This window comes from Mobula birostris, chromosome 28 (assembly GCF_030028105.1).
Source record: "Mobula birostris isolate sMobBir1 chromosome 28, sMobBir1.hap1, whole genome shotgun sequence".
Classification (NCBI taxonomy): Eukaryota; Metazoa; Chordata; class Chondrichthyes; order Myliobatiformes; family Myliobatidae; genus Mobula; species Mobula birostris.
This window is the reverse complement of record NC_092397.1, coordinates 32508927-32526371: the sequence shown is the minus strand read 5'-3', so window position 1 is coordinate 32526371 and position 17445 is coordinate 32508927. Positions and strand designations below refer to the sequence as shown.

Here is a 17445-nt window from a genome sequence, read left to right as displayed (position 1 = left end):
ACCTTGGACATTTAGCTCCCAACTGCAAGCATCCTTCTGCCACGACTCAGCGATGGCCATGACATCATATCTGACAATCTGTAATAGGGCAATAAGATCATCCACCTTATTTCTTATACTCTGTGGATAGAGATATAACACTCTGAGTACAGTATCGCTACCCTTTGATTCTGATTCCTCATGCACTGATACTCACCCTGCTGGCTGCAGTGATGTCCTATCATCTGACAGTGTAATTGCATGCTATCTTTGCTTTTTTACCTTCCCTCCTATCCTGAGTGCCTCCACTCTGGTTTCTACAACCCACCCCCGCCAAATTAGTTTCATCCTCCCCCACCGCTCTAACAAGCTGGTAGTATGCCCACAAGAAAATAAATCTCAGGGTTGTATATAGTGACAGAAATGTATTTTGATAATACATTTACTTTCAGCTTTGAACTTTGTAGTAGAGAGCCGGGTGTTGTACTGGTCTGTGTCCTCACTGGCCGGTGCTGTGCTCTGGCAGCTCAGTGTGCTTGGTATACAGTGTCAGCTTTTTACAGAAGTGTGTCCTTATTACACAGTTGACCTTGTCCACCCTGGAGCTGAGGAGATTCATTGGCGACCAGAATGATTTGTTTTGGTAACCCTGCTGAATGACAGACAGCATTAAGCTGGAAAGAGTGCAGAGGAGATTTGTGGGAAGGATTTTAGACAATTTTCCCTGGAATGTTGGAAAATGAGTGCTAATATTGCAGAGGCGTATAAATTCATGAAGGACCAGGGTTGGGTGAAAGAGAACAGTCTTTTTTGCCAGTGTTGGGGAATCAAGAACTGGAGGGCATTGGTTTAAGATGAGATTTAATAAGGACCTGAAGGGCAACTTTTCCACACACAGACTGGTCAGTGAATGGAATGAGCTGCTATGGGGAGTGGTTGAGTCAGGTACATTAAAAAGGCACTTGGGCAGGTAGATGGAAAGGAAAGGTTTTGAAGGTTATGGGCCAAATGGAAGGAAATGGGACAAAGAGGAGGATAACCTTGATCATAATGTGGTGGTGAGGGGGTTACAGACCACGAGCTCAGATGGGAACTTTGGTCAGCATGGACCATCTGAGCTGAAGGGCTCGTTTCTGTGCTGTGTGAATTTGACTGTAAACCCTGGTGACTTATTTCAATGACATTAAACTTTTCTAAATGACATTATTTCTTTATAGATTATAGACCCCAGTACCTGAAGTGAAGTTAACTGGACTACAGTTACCTGCTTTTCATCCTCCACCCTTTTTCAACAATGGCTTTCAACTCCACTGGGACCTTTCTGTAACAGTGAGTTTTGACAGACTTCAATGTCTCTACTTTCTCTCCAGACTTCCTGTGAAAGCCTCCAGTGCAGGTCTTTGGGACCAAGTAATGTTTGCTTTTAGTCCCATTATTTTTTTTCCCTCGTGATGGTGATTGTTACACATTATGGCACAATGTTGAAATGTCACCATGAGATATCTGTGGGATGTTTGCTGTGCCCCCACTGTGAACACTAATGCAAATTATTGGAGTTAATCTCTCTGCTTTTTCCTTGTTAGTTTTAGATTTAGTCTCATCACTGGCTCCTGGAAAAATCCTGATCCTCTTGTCTGCCTCCTTTGACCACAGAATGTTCTTTGCTCTCTGTGATCCCTCTATCTAATCGTGATCAACGTCTGCTGAGTGTTACGAACAGTCTCCTTGAACATCTGCCACTGCTCATTACTGACCTGTCCCTGAGCCTATTTACCCCATCTGTCCCAGACAACTCCACTGTCACGTCTCTGTAATTGTCTTTATTTAGGTTGAGGACACTGGTTCTGACCCTGGTGTTCACCCTCAATCTGTGAACTGGAGATCTCCCACATTGTGATCACTTCTTCAGGGATCCTTCACCACAAGATCTCTCTGTAATCCCACCTCATTACACAGATTACATCTGAAATGGCCCGTTCATGGGTGAGATACTGCTGTAAGAAACTGTCTCTGACCATTCCGCAAATTCCTCTTCCACTGTACCAGTTTGATTAGCTTAATCAATGCACAGGCTGAAGCAAACACACAGAAAATGCTGGAGGAACTCAGCAAACAGTCGACATTTCGGACTGAGAACCTTCATCGGGATTAGAAAGAAAGGGACAAAAGCCAGAATAAGGTGGTGAGGGAGGGGGAGGAAGACAAGTGAGGGGTGGGGAATGTGTGGTTTGTGGAGGGATGATGATGTGAGGAGCTGGGTGACAGGCAGAAAAGGCAAAGAGATGAAGAGAAAGAAACCTAATGGGAGAGAATGTTGGACCATGGGATGACACGGAGGAGGTGGAAAACCAGAAAGACTTGATGGGCAAGTCATGAGGATGCGTGAGGAGAGGTGAAGGGGTTAAATGGCATGAGAATGGGGGAAAAGTCAGAAGAAAAGTGGGGGTGGGTTGTGGAAACAGAGGGTAGTTATTCTCGAATTTGGAGAAATCAATGTTCATGCCATCGAGATTGGAGACTACACTGTCAGAATATCAGACGTTGCTCATCCAACCTGTACTCGGCCTCACTGTAGAGGGAGGAGGCCGTGTACAGACATGTTGATCATGGTCCTCCGCTGGTCAGGATCGACCATGGATATTGCACCCGTGTTTCGAAGCCGATCTGCAAGTCGGGGAATTACGATATGGAAAGCAAGCAGTTGCCCATGCAGGGGCCCCTGCTCTCCACACAGCTGATGAATGCAAAGCAACGGCAGAGACCGATGCAGTCAGGCACCAGCGGTGTTGCAGGATTGCCAGTCTGCATTGAACACAGGACCGACAGGCAATCCAGCTCCGGATTGTTCCTCAGGGTTTACTCCCGAAGTCTTCCCATGAATAGGTCTTGCCACAGGCCAGTGGAGGTTTGAGATCAGAATCTTTCTTCCACTTGATCTGCCAAGTATGGCTGAGGAGCCCCATCTGCCCATAGCGGTTCGTTGTATGACGCCAGTAAACCCATTTGCACCTTCCCCTGTCACTGGAAACAGTTCATCGGGTGTAGTAGCGAAGCCACATGTAAAAGCCAGGAGCTGGACTTGATTGACAGAGGCAATTTGAGGCACACACCGTTGTCTGCATTTAATGGGAAGTGAGAGCTTGTCCCATTACTACCCCACCACTGGTTAAGACAGCTGTAAGGGACCGATATGTCGGTATGTGAATGGGAAACTCAATTGGAATGGGTTGTCACCAGCAGATCATGGTTGCTGCAGCTCACAAAGCAAAGGTACTCAATGCAGCGCTACCCTAATCTGCTTCTGATTAAATCTCTCATGACAATCACAGTTCTATTCTCATCTCTGTTTGATATTTCCCCTCTTTGTGCTTTATCCCATCGGGAGGAACACCTGAGGATCTTGAGACCACTCCTCCCCAGGTCTTCTTTCCCTCCCCCTTTCACCATCACTGTCCCTACAAGTAAAGTGCCGATAAAAAGTATTCATGCTGTTGGAGTGAGTTTTTTTTTTGGGTTGGTGATATGTTTACACTTAAATGACTTTGCCCACCAGATTCTATTTTAACTGTTTGACGAAGGACTGTGGATTGAGTCCACCACAATGGGCTTCCTAAAAGGTGTAAATACCAGATGCTTCTGGCGCCATAGTTTGACCTAATGCTGCGGTTTTGAAGACTATTATCTATACATTATAAATATTAATTGTCTTCTATGTTAGCACGCAAAATGCCAAGTAAATCCTAAAGGCTGTGGATACCAACCCAGATATGTTGGCATCAGAAGGAAAGGATGGTGTGATATTTTGTATGTAGCTTCAAAAGGAAGCATTGCCTATGCATTGTCTGCAACTTTTCAAGTAGCGATTGCCTTTGTGTTTAGCATATTTAAGCTTTAAGTTCCTCGGGGTCAGTATCACAAATGACCTGACTTGGTCCAACCAAGCAGAGTTCACTGCCAAGAAAGCCCACCAGCGCCTTTACTTCCTGAGAAAACTAAAGAAATTTGGCCTGTCTCCTAAAAGCCTCACGAATTTTTATAGGTGCACCGTAGAAAGCATTCTTCCAGGGTGCATCACAACCTGGTATGGAAGTTGTCCTGTCCAAGACCGAAAGAAGCTGCAGAAGATTGTGAACACGGCGCAGCACATCACACAAACCAATCTTCCGTCCGTGGACTCACTTTATACCGCACGCTGTTGGAGCCGTGCTGCCAGGTTAATCAAGGACACGACCCACCCAGCCAACACACTTTTCGACCCTCTTCCCTCCGGGAGAAGGCTCAGGAGCTTGAAGACTCGTACGGCCAGATTTGGGAACAGCCTCTTTCCAACTGTGATAAGACTGCTGAACGGATGCTGACCCGGATCTGGGCCGTACCCTCCAAATATCTGGACCTGCCTCTTGGTTTTTTTGCACTACCTTACTTCCCATTTTCTACTTTCTATTTATGTTTTATAATTTAAATTTTTAATATTTACAAATTTTAACTATTTTTAATATTTAATATTTGTAATCCAGGGAGCGGGAAGCGCAGAAACAAATATCGCTGTGATGATTGTACGTTCTAGTACCAATTGTTTAGCGACAATAAAGTATAAAGTATATAAATATCGAGCCCACATTGAGCTAGCAGACCTTTCTACGGAAAGCGTCTCCGTCCGTAAGATGCCTGCTGTACCTTGTTGTGTTGAATAAAGAAGCTGCTTTCTATCTACCAGTGACTCTGTCTGTCCGGTGATTTCACACACGATACAACATTCGGTGTCAGGAGTGGGATACTTCGTGATCTGTCGTGTGGCCAGCGATCCTAGCAGTCGAAATTGGTGAGTATTTTTTGAAAATAACACTCTCACTTGGATCTGTTCGGTCGGTGGACACATGGGAACACGAGGTATGACGAAAGTGGAGAGCTGAACTGGTAGATATTAAAGTATTGTGTGCGTGTGCATGTGTGTTTATATAAGTGAGGAACCTTTGCATGTTAACTTGGTTAACTTGGTGAGACCTGAACCACCAGTTGCGAAAGGTGGTAACCAACGGTACGGTTCGAGACGCCAGAGTGGGGGCGTGTATACTTGTTCGGGGAGCTGCATTTTAGTGTATGCGTTTGCAAGTGTGATGCGAGGGAATACAGCAGGCATCATGAGTTTGGGTACTTGAAATTGGCAGATTGTGGAGTACATACTCTGCAGTTTTATATTTTGTGTAGTGTGGGAATTAGTATGGAGATATCTCAGGGAGAGGTTTTACCCAGAGAGATCAACCAGAATGGCACCTATTGAAGTCAGGCAACATCAGGTTGAGAACTCTGATGATCCGAGCCAGCCCTTGACCTTGATTACGACTATTCATACGCCCTTTACCCCCGGTGAGAAACAGAGCATTTTGTCCAAGTTGCCCTCACTTAAAGTCGCCTGTGGGAATTCAGAGTTCTGGCGCAAACTCGAGGAAATGGTTGAAATTCACCAGATGCACCCTAAAGATGTACATGTGTTAGTGAAAGCCAAGTGCCCGAGGAATACGTGGGACAGGATGGCCCAGAGGGTGCAGAATGGTACATGGACAACTACCGGGAGCGCCAGTGATGAAGAAAGATATTGCTCTTTTAAAGGGGAAGTGAGGCAGTGGCTGGGGGGAGGTGAGAGTAGCTGGGGAACGATAATGGCAGTGACCCAGAGGGCTGACGAGACAGCCATGGATTATGCAGAACGTAAATACCGAGTGTACGAGGAGTATTCAGGGTTGGATAACCCAGGGAGGGACGACCCAGTCTTCCTAAAAATGCTGAAGCCAGGCCTGAGCCTAGCCCACCAGGAAGTTTTAGATTTAGGCATAACGATAGGGTCCAACTACTCTGAGATAGTTTCGTGGGCCAGTGAGATAGACCATAGAAAAGGCAAGAGAAATCGTAAAGTGGGTATAGTGGATGCAGCTGCTGTGATGTCTGGGAGGGCTTGTTTTGCTTGCCGGCAGCCAGGGCACCCAGCAAAGGACTGCCGGACCAAGTATAAGGCAGTGAAGGAGTTGATATGCTACAGCTGTGCCCTGTCGGGGCATGGCTGGAAACAGTGTCCAAAAGGGAGGGGGAAAACCCAGGCGACGGTCACGGCAGACACCCAGTCACTCACCCCATCAGCAACCGGTCTGACTGTCGATCAGATAAAAGAGCTAGTAACGGTGCCTCTTAGGACAGAAAAAGATGTGGCAGCGGGCTGCCCTGCCAGCGTTGGTGACCCGCGGGTGTACACAACGGCATTGTTAGGGGGACGGCAATGCAATATGTTAGTGGACACAGGGGCACGGTATCGATAACAAACTTACCGTTACCAACAACCGGACAGGCCAGTTATATCAGGGATGTAGCAGGGAAAACAGTAAAAGCAGAAAGAAGCGAATTGCAGGTACTAGAAATCGGGAGAGTGCAGCTTCCAGTGTATTTCTGGGTATGTCCAAATAATGAGGGCACGATCCTTGGAATAGACATCCTAAGGGAAGCAGGAGCTTTTGTAGATTCGAGAAAGGGAGAAATAATGTGGACGAGTCAGGGGCAGTGAATGCGCACAACCAACAGAATACACGGCCTGGCTAGCATAGGCGCAGCTGCCCTGATCATTAGAGACTGGAGCCAGGATGGTGTCTATGGGTTACCTTGTCAACAGTTCCCAGCAGTGTGGGCTAGAGACAAGCAAGATTGTGGGCAGGTGAAGGTAAACCCAGTTAAAATAGAGGAGGGTCTGTATAAACCCCCTAAGCCGGACCCTATACAAAATGACACACTGACTGCTGCTCAGGGTATAGCGAAGGAACAAAAACACCAGGGATACTCAGAGAGACTGCGGCCACTCCAGAATATAAAGTTTTCCCAGTTCTTCTGAGGGCAGACATTGCTGCGAATAAGGCAGCAGGGGGGCAAGAGGCAACTGAAATTGCAAGTGTGCAGGAGGAAATGACAGAAGCTAGCTTAGTAAAATTATATGAAGAGACAGAGGCAGAAGAGAAGGAAAAATAGAGATTAAAAGGAGCAAAGGAGGGATCAGATGGGTGCTGGACACATGGGGAGGAAATAGTCGCGATGGACCCACCCTGTATTAGACAGATACTACTAAAGTTTTATCATGGGGTGATGCATGAGGGAAGGCAGAGCATGATCACAACCCTCCGGCAGGACTGGTTGTGGCCAGGGATGGGTGGGGATGTTGAGAAATTCTGCCGCCGTTGTATCATTTGTGCCCAGCATAACCCTGGTAAGGGCAGAAAGCTACAACTGGCAAATCAGCCTCGGCCGAGGGGACCCTGGGAAAACATCCGGATAGACTTCACAGGGCCCCTGCTAAAAAGCACGGGGAAAAGCTACTGTCTGGTAATTATGGATCACTTCACTCGGTGGGTAGAGGCTTTCCCAACAACTGACTGCACCGCCCGCACTGCTGCATGGATCCTAGTTCAGGAAATCCTCCCAAGCTGGGGAACCCCAGTTCAGGTGGATTCAGATCAGGGAGCACATTTCACGGGGAAAATGATGAAGGAAATGTGCCAACTACTAGGGTTTTGACAACGGTTCCACATACCCTACCACCCCCAGAGTTCAGAGATGGTAGAAAGGATGAACCGAGAAATCAAGAATGCGTTAGCCAAAGCTATAGCTGAGACAGGAAAGACATGGGTTGATGTATTACCAGGAATCTTGATGAGATTGCACGCAACCCCGAACCGCACTTTGGGTCTCAGCCCCTACGAATTATTGATGGGGTGAGCAATGCGACTCCCTTATGGGGTAATTATGGGTTGCGGGGAGCCTGGGACAGTCAGGGATAGAATGACCCAATACATGAAAGACCTTTGCAACCAACTTAAAGTATTAAAGGACCGAGTGAAACAACAACAGTGAATCGCTGATCAAAAAGAGCCAGAGGGAGAGGGGATAGTTTTTCCACAGCCCGGCGACCAAGTTATGGTGAGGGTGCTGCCAGAAAGGCCGGGGTTTGCCCCCAGGTGGATAGAACCACAGACGGTCCTCTTAGGAACACTCACAATGCGCTGGAGGAACGCAGCAGGTCAGTCAGCATCAGTTGAAAAGATTAGTCGACGTTTCGGGTCGAAACCCTTCGTCAGAACTGAAGGAAGTTCTTTGGGGAGGGTTTGAAGAATGCTGGTAGTTGAACAAAACAGTAATTTGAAAGATGAAGGTGTGGGGGAGGGGAAGCAGGGAGGTGATTGGCAGGAGAACAATGCGCAGTAGTAGAAGAAGGCGGAACTATGAGGGAGGTGATGTGAAATCGGGATAGAGGAACCAGAGTGGAAGTGAGCAGTCTTGCACTCAAATCCTAAGGCAGACATTGTATCATTGTCCAGGCTCCATTTGATATGTTGATGTTAAATTGGAGAGGAGAAAACGGCGATGTGACGCGGTGCACAGCAGCCACTCCGTGATGAATATCTGTTATCTATCAAGTAGGGTGCCGTGCACAATTCTGATTTGATGGAGGCAGACGTGAGAACACGGAGGAACATCTGGTGAAACTTCTGAAATACCTGTTTCGCTGCCGCTGCTACTGTGTGATCCGAAATCTCCGGAGGGGCAGGACCCGAGTCCTTGGCTTTGCTTGTTGCTCAGCGGCCGGGGCAGGGTCGAAGCGCTCGGCAGAGACAGTGCTTGGTGTCAGAGTGCTGGTCAGGAGCTCGAAGTTTTCGGACGGACTCAGAGTCAGCTGTGGTCGGGTGCTTCCAGAATGCTGTATCGGCAAGTTTGCGGCACTGGAGGCTCATGGCAGGGAGAGTTTCTCCCTTCTACCGTCCGCGTGAGATGTTGGGGCTATCGGGACTTTGAAACTTTTATTTTTACCATGCCCATGGTCTGCTCTTTATCAATTTACGGTATTCTTTTGCACTGTTGTAACTATATGTTATAATTATGTGTTTTTGTCAGTTTTAGTCTTGGTCTGTCCTGTATTTCGGTGATATCATCCTGGAGGAACATTGTATCATTTCTCAATGCATGCATTTATAAATGACAATAAACGAGGACTGAGTGTCCACATAATCCAATCTAATATCAAGCCATTAGGTAAGGCAAATAAATTTACTTCTGAATTAGACGAGATGGATTTGAGGTTTTGGGCAACCAATAAAGGATGTGAATGAAGAACTTTTTGATACAGCAAGAGGCAAGTCCAGGTATCTGATGTTTTAGGTTGTTGGAAGTAGATGTGATTTCAAATGGAAATAGCATTGGCAGTTGAAGGATATGGCCTGCAAGCTGTCTGGAGGGGGAATGGATATCCCTCCAGAGTACTGACTTGGACTTGATGGGATCCGTGCCCTCAATTGGTGTGACTCAAACACTACAATATGCGTGTGAAGGACTGGGTCGGCTGAATTCAGTATTCAAGTCGTTCATTTTCAGCAGCTGTCATCTGTTGTCTGGTGTTACACTATTTTCATTCGCATGATCTCATTCTGTTTCTCAAAGGTCCTTGAATGGCTTATTCTTCTCTCATCCTTTACATCTCTCATATGATTGTAGCAGAGAGGAAAATGTCTCGACCCCTGCAGTACAATATTAGGAACAGGCTAAGCACTAAGAAAATAAGCACATCTTTCCCTCTCCACCCCTCTCCTCCTTCCGCAGGGATCGATCCCTCCGAGACTCACTTATCCGCACGTCCATCCCCACGGATCTTCCACCCGGCACTTATCCCTGTAAGCGTAAGTGCTACACCTGTCCCAACATCTCCTCTCTTGCCACTATTCAGGACCCCAAACAGTCCTTCCAGGTGAGGCAATATTTTTCTTGTGAATCTGTTGGGGTCATCTATTGCATCCGGTGCTGCCGAGTTCCTCCAGCGCATTGTGAGTGTTCCTTTGACAACAGCATCTGCAGATTATTTTGTCTTTACGATTTGCTACTCCGCTGCAAAGTCTCTTCAAGGTATGCCTACCCTGAAGAAGTTTAAATCCTCTCTTCGACGGGAGTTCAGTGAGACCCTCCCTCACTGCTCCCCCTCTGTGATCTCTGCCTCTCTCCGACTCTTCGACCACATCCTGACTCAGACCTGCTACCACAGCCACGCCTCCTTCCTGGGAGCATGTCTCCGCCGCAATCTGTTATCGCAGGGATTCCAGCTCCGGTTCCAGGCCTCCCAGTTCGGGCCCAGCGAGGATCCCAGGTACCTCCGTTTCATTGACCACTGCTCATTCCGCTGCTCCCGCAGGATTCTCCGCGCCACGCTCGCTGCCATGCGGAGATACCTACGGGCCCTGTCCCTCTCTGCCACCACTCCGGGACTCTCCACCGTCTGCCATGGACCTCTCCTACACTTCATTCTCCACCGGATTCACGCCTCAAACTGCCGTTTCTTCCCCTTCCTCGCATCCAAGAAGGACAACAAGCTCGCCTGCTGGAGCTCGAGGTCTGTGGTCAGCAGTATTCTGCAGGGATCTGTGCTACGGCTTCTGTGTGATTTCGATCAGTTGCAGATATGGGCAGAGAAATGTCAGATGGAGTTCAGCCCAAATAAATGGTTGGAGAAATGCAAGGAGACAGTAATCAGTTTATGGCAAGATCTTGGAGCCCACGTTTATAGCTCCTTCAAAGTGGCTACACAGGTTGATCATGTGGTTAACAATGCTTATAGACTGCTTGTTTTATTATTTGAGGCCTTGAATTCAAATGTCACGAGGTAATTTAAAAAGACCCTGGTTATGCCGCATCTGAAGCATTACATTCAGTTATGCTCGCCCAGATATAGGAATAATGTTGAGGTAGTGTAGAGGGTGCAGAAGAGGTTTACCTGGTTTCTGCCTGGTTTAGGGGACAGGCTATTATGAGAGGCTTGACAAAGTTGGGGTATTTTCTTTGGATCGGTGGAGGCTGAGGGCAGATCTGATAGAGGTTTGTAAGATTATGTGAAGCGCAGATCAAGCAGAGATGGAGTTTCTTTTTCCCAGGATAGAAATCTCCAGTAACAGAGGGCATGCATTGGAGGTGAGAGGGTGTAGATTCAGAGGAGATATGAGGGTTAAGTTTTTTGCTTAGAGGGTGGAGGATGCTCACAATCTGCAGCCTGGGATAATGACATTGTGTGGGTCAGAGCGATCACTTCATGGAGATTTATTGATATAGTTTTCAGCTGGTTCCACACGACATTGTGGGTCAAACCGTCTTGTCCTGTACTGTAGTTCGAAGTTTCTTTCTGTATTCCATGATCAGAAGGGACGGCATCTAGTGCCCAATGGTCTTCAGAAGGAAACTGGTGCAGTTTCTTTCTATTCTCATGATCCACTCCATGGCCTGTGGGTCTGCCATCCAAGATCTTGTGTCAGGGTGCAGCAGTTTATAAGCAAAATTCTCAGACAATCAGACCGAATCCACTGACGCTCTTTGTGACTTTTGCCCTCTGCTTGCTTGATTCTACGAATTTATTTAATTTGAACGGGAAGACTAAGAAACTCTGGGAACGTTCGGCAGGCTACACCGAATCCCTGGAGAGACAAGGTTTATCAGTTGAAAAACTGCCATCAGAATGGCAGAAAATAATTCTGTTAGTTCAGCATTATTGAATATAGAGGCCCTGGGATCAGATACGATCAACAGGTGTTTTCCGCAGACAGAATTCACATTACGAATGCGTGTCGGAATTGCTGTGACAGTAGTTCTGTTAAACAACCTGGATTAGCATGAAGTAGAATTGCCAAGGCTCAGTGTTGTAGATTTGAGCGGCCGGAGTGCAGGGCTTTATTATTAGATGTTTTTGGAAGGAGAGGGACGAAGTCCTGGTCAGTACAAGTCCAGCCACAAACTGTGCTGGTGGTGTGTGGGGTTTGGGAAGTGTGACAGGCTGGTGCCGTTTGGGTTAGACAATAGACAATAGGTGCAGGAGTAGGCCCTTCAGCCCTTCGAGCCAGCACTGCCATTCACTGTGATCATGGCTGATCATCAATCAGTATCCAGTTTCTGCCTTATCCCCATAACCTTTGATTCCGCTATCTTTAAGAGCTCTATCCATCTCTTTATTGAAAGCATTCAGAGACATGGCCTCCACTGCCTTCTGGGGCAGAGCATTCCACATATCCACAATGCTCTGGGTGAAAAAATTTTTCCTCAACTCCATTCTAAATAGCCTTCCCCTTATTCTTAAACTGTGGCCTCTGGTTCTGGACTCACCCATCAGCAGAAACATGCTTCCTGCCTCCAGCATGTCCAATACCTTAATAATCTTATATGTTTCAATCAGATTGTGTCAAAAATTGAAGAACATGCTGGAGACAATGAACTTGGAAACCAAAACTGACAATGCTGAAAACACACATCACTTTGCATTTAAAAAAAACAGCCGAGCGATCTGCTCCATTTGCAATAGTAACTTTACACAGATGGCGTCTGATCCACAGATGCTGCCTGACTTGCTGAGTTCTTCCAACAGTTTGTGTGTGTTTAAATTGGATTTCCAGCATCTCAAGATTTTCTCGTGTTTGTGATAACACTCTTCAAATCTTGCAGTGAAAGAAAAGTCATTGAGGATACAGTTGAAGATGTTTGAGCCCAAGGGACAGATGTGAGGAATTCCTTCAGAGAAGTCCTGTGCCTGGTGTGATTGACGCTAAGAAACACCATTATTGTCCATTGTGCGTGAGATGAGCGCCACCACTGGAGTGTCTTTCCTGTGCTTCCCGGTGAATGTACTTTTGCCAAAGGTAAGCCGGTCAGGGAGAGATGGCATCACTGACCAGGGAAATGATAATGAAAAGACATGGAATGAAGGTGAATTGTTAGGAGATGACGACGATACCCCTGCCGGGCTGGATTCAGGAAGTTAACAGATCGACAGGTGAGTGAACAGGGGATGCAAATTTGTTTCACAAACACAGTCCTCCAGGTATGCCTAAACTAACCTATTGCATAATTGCTCAGTATCTCCCCATCGATCTGTTCTTAAATTCTATTCCCAGCTCCCTGCTGTCTGTGAACTTGGAGTGTCTAAATGTAGTTAACTTGGCCAGGTGACATGTGGATTGTGAGCAGCTGTTTCAAAACTCCGATCCCTTCACTGGCCCAAGAGTAAATGTCTGCCACAGAGAAGAGAAGAAACTCCCTTGGTCTGTTTCCAGTCAGTCAAAAGATTGTTAATCCATGTCAGCAAATTTCACCATGAAATTATGTCCTTTAATTTTAGAATGGAAAGGAATATATGAAATTACTTACTCTGCACATACAATATATCTATTGTCACGGGTTAAAGAACCAGCAGAAATGGAAAGCACTTTGGAATCCAGTATTGCAAATAACTAATGGTATATATTAGTTACTAAGTAATTCAGTAATATAAGTGCAGATAAATCAAACAGGTTAGCAGTGCTTATATGTATATGTGGAAATATATGAAAAACAAGCTTCATCAAGTCTAGGGGTAAATAGATAGTCTTCCGATGAGAGTAAAGTTCAGTTCAGTTTGTGGTATTGAGTTGAGTAGTGACGGAGCGAGAGAGAGGGAGAAGTCTGAGTCTTCAGGTGAGCTGACGCCGTCAATCTTCCTGTTGTCCTCGGAAATCCTTTAGAAGTCACCGACTGTGACCACAACAAACTCAGACCGTTCTTCTGTGGTGCAATTGTCAACCCAGCAAGGGTGGCACACGAATAACTCCCCACCGGTCACACCCTTTTTGCACTGCTAGAGCCACTGATCGATCCGCCTGATCAATCCACCAAAACCCAACTTTTCTGTGGGCACAACAAAGCTCATTCAGTGTCCAAAACTATGTGTCTGTAGGTCTAACAGCTGACCTTCTATTTATCTCACCACGCTGAATACCAACTGTCCATAAAGCAGCTCCTCCCTTCTCTCTCTGTAAGAACATGGATGCTGCTAGTATCCTTGTAGAAAGTATAAACAAACTGTGAGCAGTCCTTGACTCTCTCTCTCTCTCTTTCTTTCTCTCTCTCTTTTTAACAAGGTGTCTTTGTTCCACAACTCACTCTCTCTCTCTCTCTCTCTCTCTCTCTCCCTCTCTCACTCACTCACTCACTCACTCACTCACTCACTCACACACACGCAGGCAAAATTTTACTTTAACTGAAAATTATAAAGTTTGAAACATGTATAATCAACAGATAATAGAGCAAAAACGTGTAGAATTTCTAACTTAACATCTAGATAAACTATCAGCTATAATGTTGTCAGTACCTTTCACATGTTTCGTTGTCTGGTCATATTCTTGCAATATCAGAGTCCAATTTAATAACCTTCTATTCCTATCCTTCATCTTAGTTCGAAACACCAACGGATTGTGATCCGTGTAAACCACAAGTGGTCTCTGAGCAGGACAAACATAGTCTTCAAAATGCCAGAATAAGTGCTAGCAATTCCTTTTCAACAGTGGAATAATTTTCCTAATGCACATTAAATTTCTTTGAGAAATAAGCTACTGGGTGTTCAACGTCATCCACACCTTTCTGTAACAATACTGCCCCAGCAGCTTCGTCACTAGTGTCTGTTGCTATAGAGAATGGTTTTGAAAAATCAGGTGCTTTGAGCAGAGGATGATAACACAGGATGGCTTTCAGATGTTCAAATTCCTCTTGGCAAGGATCATTCCATACAAATCTTTCACTCTTCCCAAGTAATTTCGTTAGGGGGAGAATGGTGTCAGCAACGTTCTTGCAAAACTTACGATAATACTCAACCATTACTAAAAACATTCTCAAAGCTTTCTTGCCAGTTGGAACGGGAACCTCAGCAATAGCTTGAACCTTGTCCTGTACAGCAGCCAGTTGGCCTTGGCCTACTGCATAACCCAGATATATAACTGTAGCATGACCAAACTCACTTTTAGCGAGGTTCGCAGTAAGATTAGCCTTGGACAATCTTTCAAACAGTTTTTCTACCGTTGCAATATGCTCTTCCCACGTGTCATTCCCTACAACCAGATCATCAATATAAGCCCCTGTGTTTTCCAGAGAACATTGTCAAAGTTTTAGATCACATGCTAAATCTGCACAAACTGACATAGTATAGGCTGTAAATGCTGGGAAATATTTCCACGATGCCAACAAATTCCACTCCTCGAGGCCTCTCTGATAAGACAATCTGAGCAAATGTTGGGGAAATTACAGTCAGACACTACTCTGTTGTTTTCACTACTTTCCAGAACCTGCCTACATTTCTGTTCCTCTTTCTGCTGCTGGCATCTCAAAAATCTTTGGAAATTGAAGCACACATCATTCAATGTTCTCTTTTTCAACTCTCTGTTACATCCTGAAAGATGTCCAGTGGGATTGGGGGGATAGATACTGTCCATGAATTGAAGTCCATTATCACGGTTGTACAGCTCTATGTCCTTGAAATGCTGTGGTTGTCCTAGTGTTTAACGGTTGTTAAACAGATGTTGTTGCGATCTTTGTTGTTGCAGTACGGTGCCAGCAGTTTAAACATCACATTTAACTGCATGTGGTCTGGGTCTCCCAATGTACGAAATTCCCCCAAAGGACTTACCCATCAAAATTATTTGAGACCAAACAGCACTTCCTCTTTAGTATCAACACGCTGGAGAATATCACCATATAGCCTTTCTCATCACACTTTCCTCCTTGTCCTTTCCCTTAGTGATCACCAGTATTCATTTTCTACCTCACATGCTAACTCTGTTTCGGGGTATAAACTCCCACCTTTGTCCTCGGGTGGTCCTGTCCTCTCCCCACTATACTGTTGTTTTTCTGTGTATGCATAAGATGCATCGGGATTCTCAGTGATCCTCCTGAATGAGGACATTTCTTGATAACTCTTCACTCTCCTGATATGCTGTGTGACTTGTTTCTTGCTTTATGTACGTTCCTCCAAGACCCTGTCTAATTTCATCTTCCTCTTATGACTCCTCTTACGTTTTTAAACAAATACAATATTTCTCATCACCCTAAGTTCCTGACCATCCTTGTCCTTCTCTATCCTCCTCATAGGAACAGGGAACTACTAAATTCTGACCGGCAGGGCTGTATGTGACTCTCACGGTATCAGACATCAGCTGACATCAGCTCCATCCAGTAACAACCAGTAGCATCAGCTCCCAGACAACTCTCTATGACACCTGCCCAATTCTTCCACAAATTTATAATCATCGACCTGCAGGTCCACACATATTCTTATCAATAATCATCTGAAACCCTCCAGAATCAAGATTCATAGAACTTTCCCAATTAAACTCCAATCGTCTTGCTAGGTTAATTTCTCGATATATCAGGTATGTCTCCCTTCCTGGTGGACCGTCTACATACGGTTTCTGGAAACCTTCCTGAACACATCAAACAAATAATACCCCATCCGCTCAATGCTACTTACGGACCGGTAGGTCTGGATCCCAAAACCCCCTCCACATGCCTCATGATAAAAATTGTCAGGGTGGCTACAGCAAGCTTCCCTGTGAGAATATTACTTCCCCTTCACTGTAACCAATCCCTGTTACACCAGCCCCAGTTATCCAGGAAGAAAGCCCAATGATCTGTGTTCCTGATGCCCTCCCTCCTGCACCAAATTGTTAGCCAGAAATTTAAGTGTACCAACGTACCATATCTTACCTCGCAAGCATGTGGCACCTGAAATAATCCTGAAATCACCACCCAAGAGTTACTATTTCCTAACTTTATGCCCTACTCCTTAAATTCTTTTTGCAGGACCTTGTCTGTCTGTTGTTAGTTCTAATAAGGAACATGACCTCTGGCTGTTCCTCCTGCCCTTTCAAAATGGCCCTTACTTTCTCAGAGACATCCTTGGCCATGGCATGATTGGGGTAATGCATCATCCTGCAATCTCACTCATTTACACACATACTCCTGTCTGTGCCCCAGCTATAGTGTTCACTGCATGTGATTCATATCTTTCCATCCCCGTGTACTTTTGTGCTTTCTGTTTGTAATGAACATTGTTTGAAAATTCATTCATTGTATTCTTCTTTGGTTCAGCTCAGGCAATTTACTTATGCATTCGCAAACAAAGGAGACTGGACATGTGTTGAAACCACAGAATTTGTTAGAACTCGTACGATTTTGATAGAGAACAAAAAGAAAACTGATGTCTACAGTATAGCTATACATAATTCGAAACAATACTTATCCACGAAACAAGCCGATCTCTGTGAAAGAGTGGAACCACAGCTGATCCGGCAATGTCACAGAGCCGGTTTCCTTGCTTCTTTCCTTCCTTCCTCCCTTCCTCCCTCTCCCTCTCCCTCACGATGTCTCTGTCGCTTTACTATCTCGCTCCCTCTCTCATTCTATTCTCTGTCTCTCCCACACGCCCATTCCCTCGTGCTCACTCTCGCGACATCTTTCTTGTGTCCTCTCCCTCGCGCGCTCTCCCTCACGTGCTCTCCTTTGCGCCCTCTGCCTCCCGCCAACTCCCTCGTGCGCTCTCCCCCTTGCGATGTCCCCTTCTGTCGCTCTCCCTCGAGCTCAATATCGCCCGCACGCTCTCCCTCAGGC

At 45.9% G+C, this 17445-nt stretch overlaps 1 long non-coding RNA gene across 1 annotated transcript in view; it reads left to right on the top strand.

Moving 5' to 3' along the window:
• Positions 1-1200: 1200 nt before the first annotated feature.
• Positions 1201-17445, top strand: part of LOC140189075 (uncharacterized) — a 31202-nt gene continuing 14957 nt past the window's right edge. The window contains exon 1 of the long non-coding RNA XR_011883443.1: positions 1201-1308. This is a non-coding gene — a long non-coding RNA (uncharacterized lncRNA). The remainder of the gene's footprint in view (positions 1309-17445) is intronic.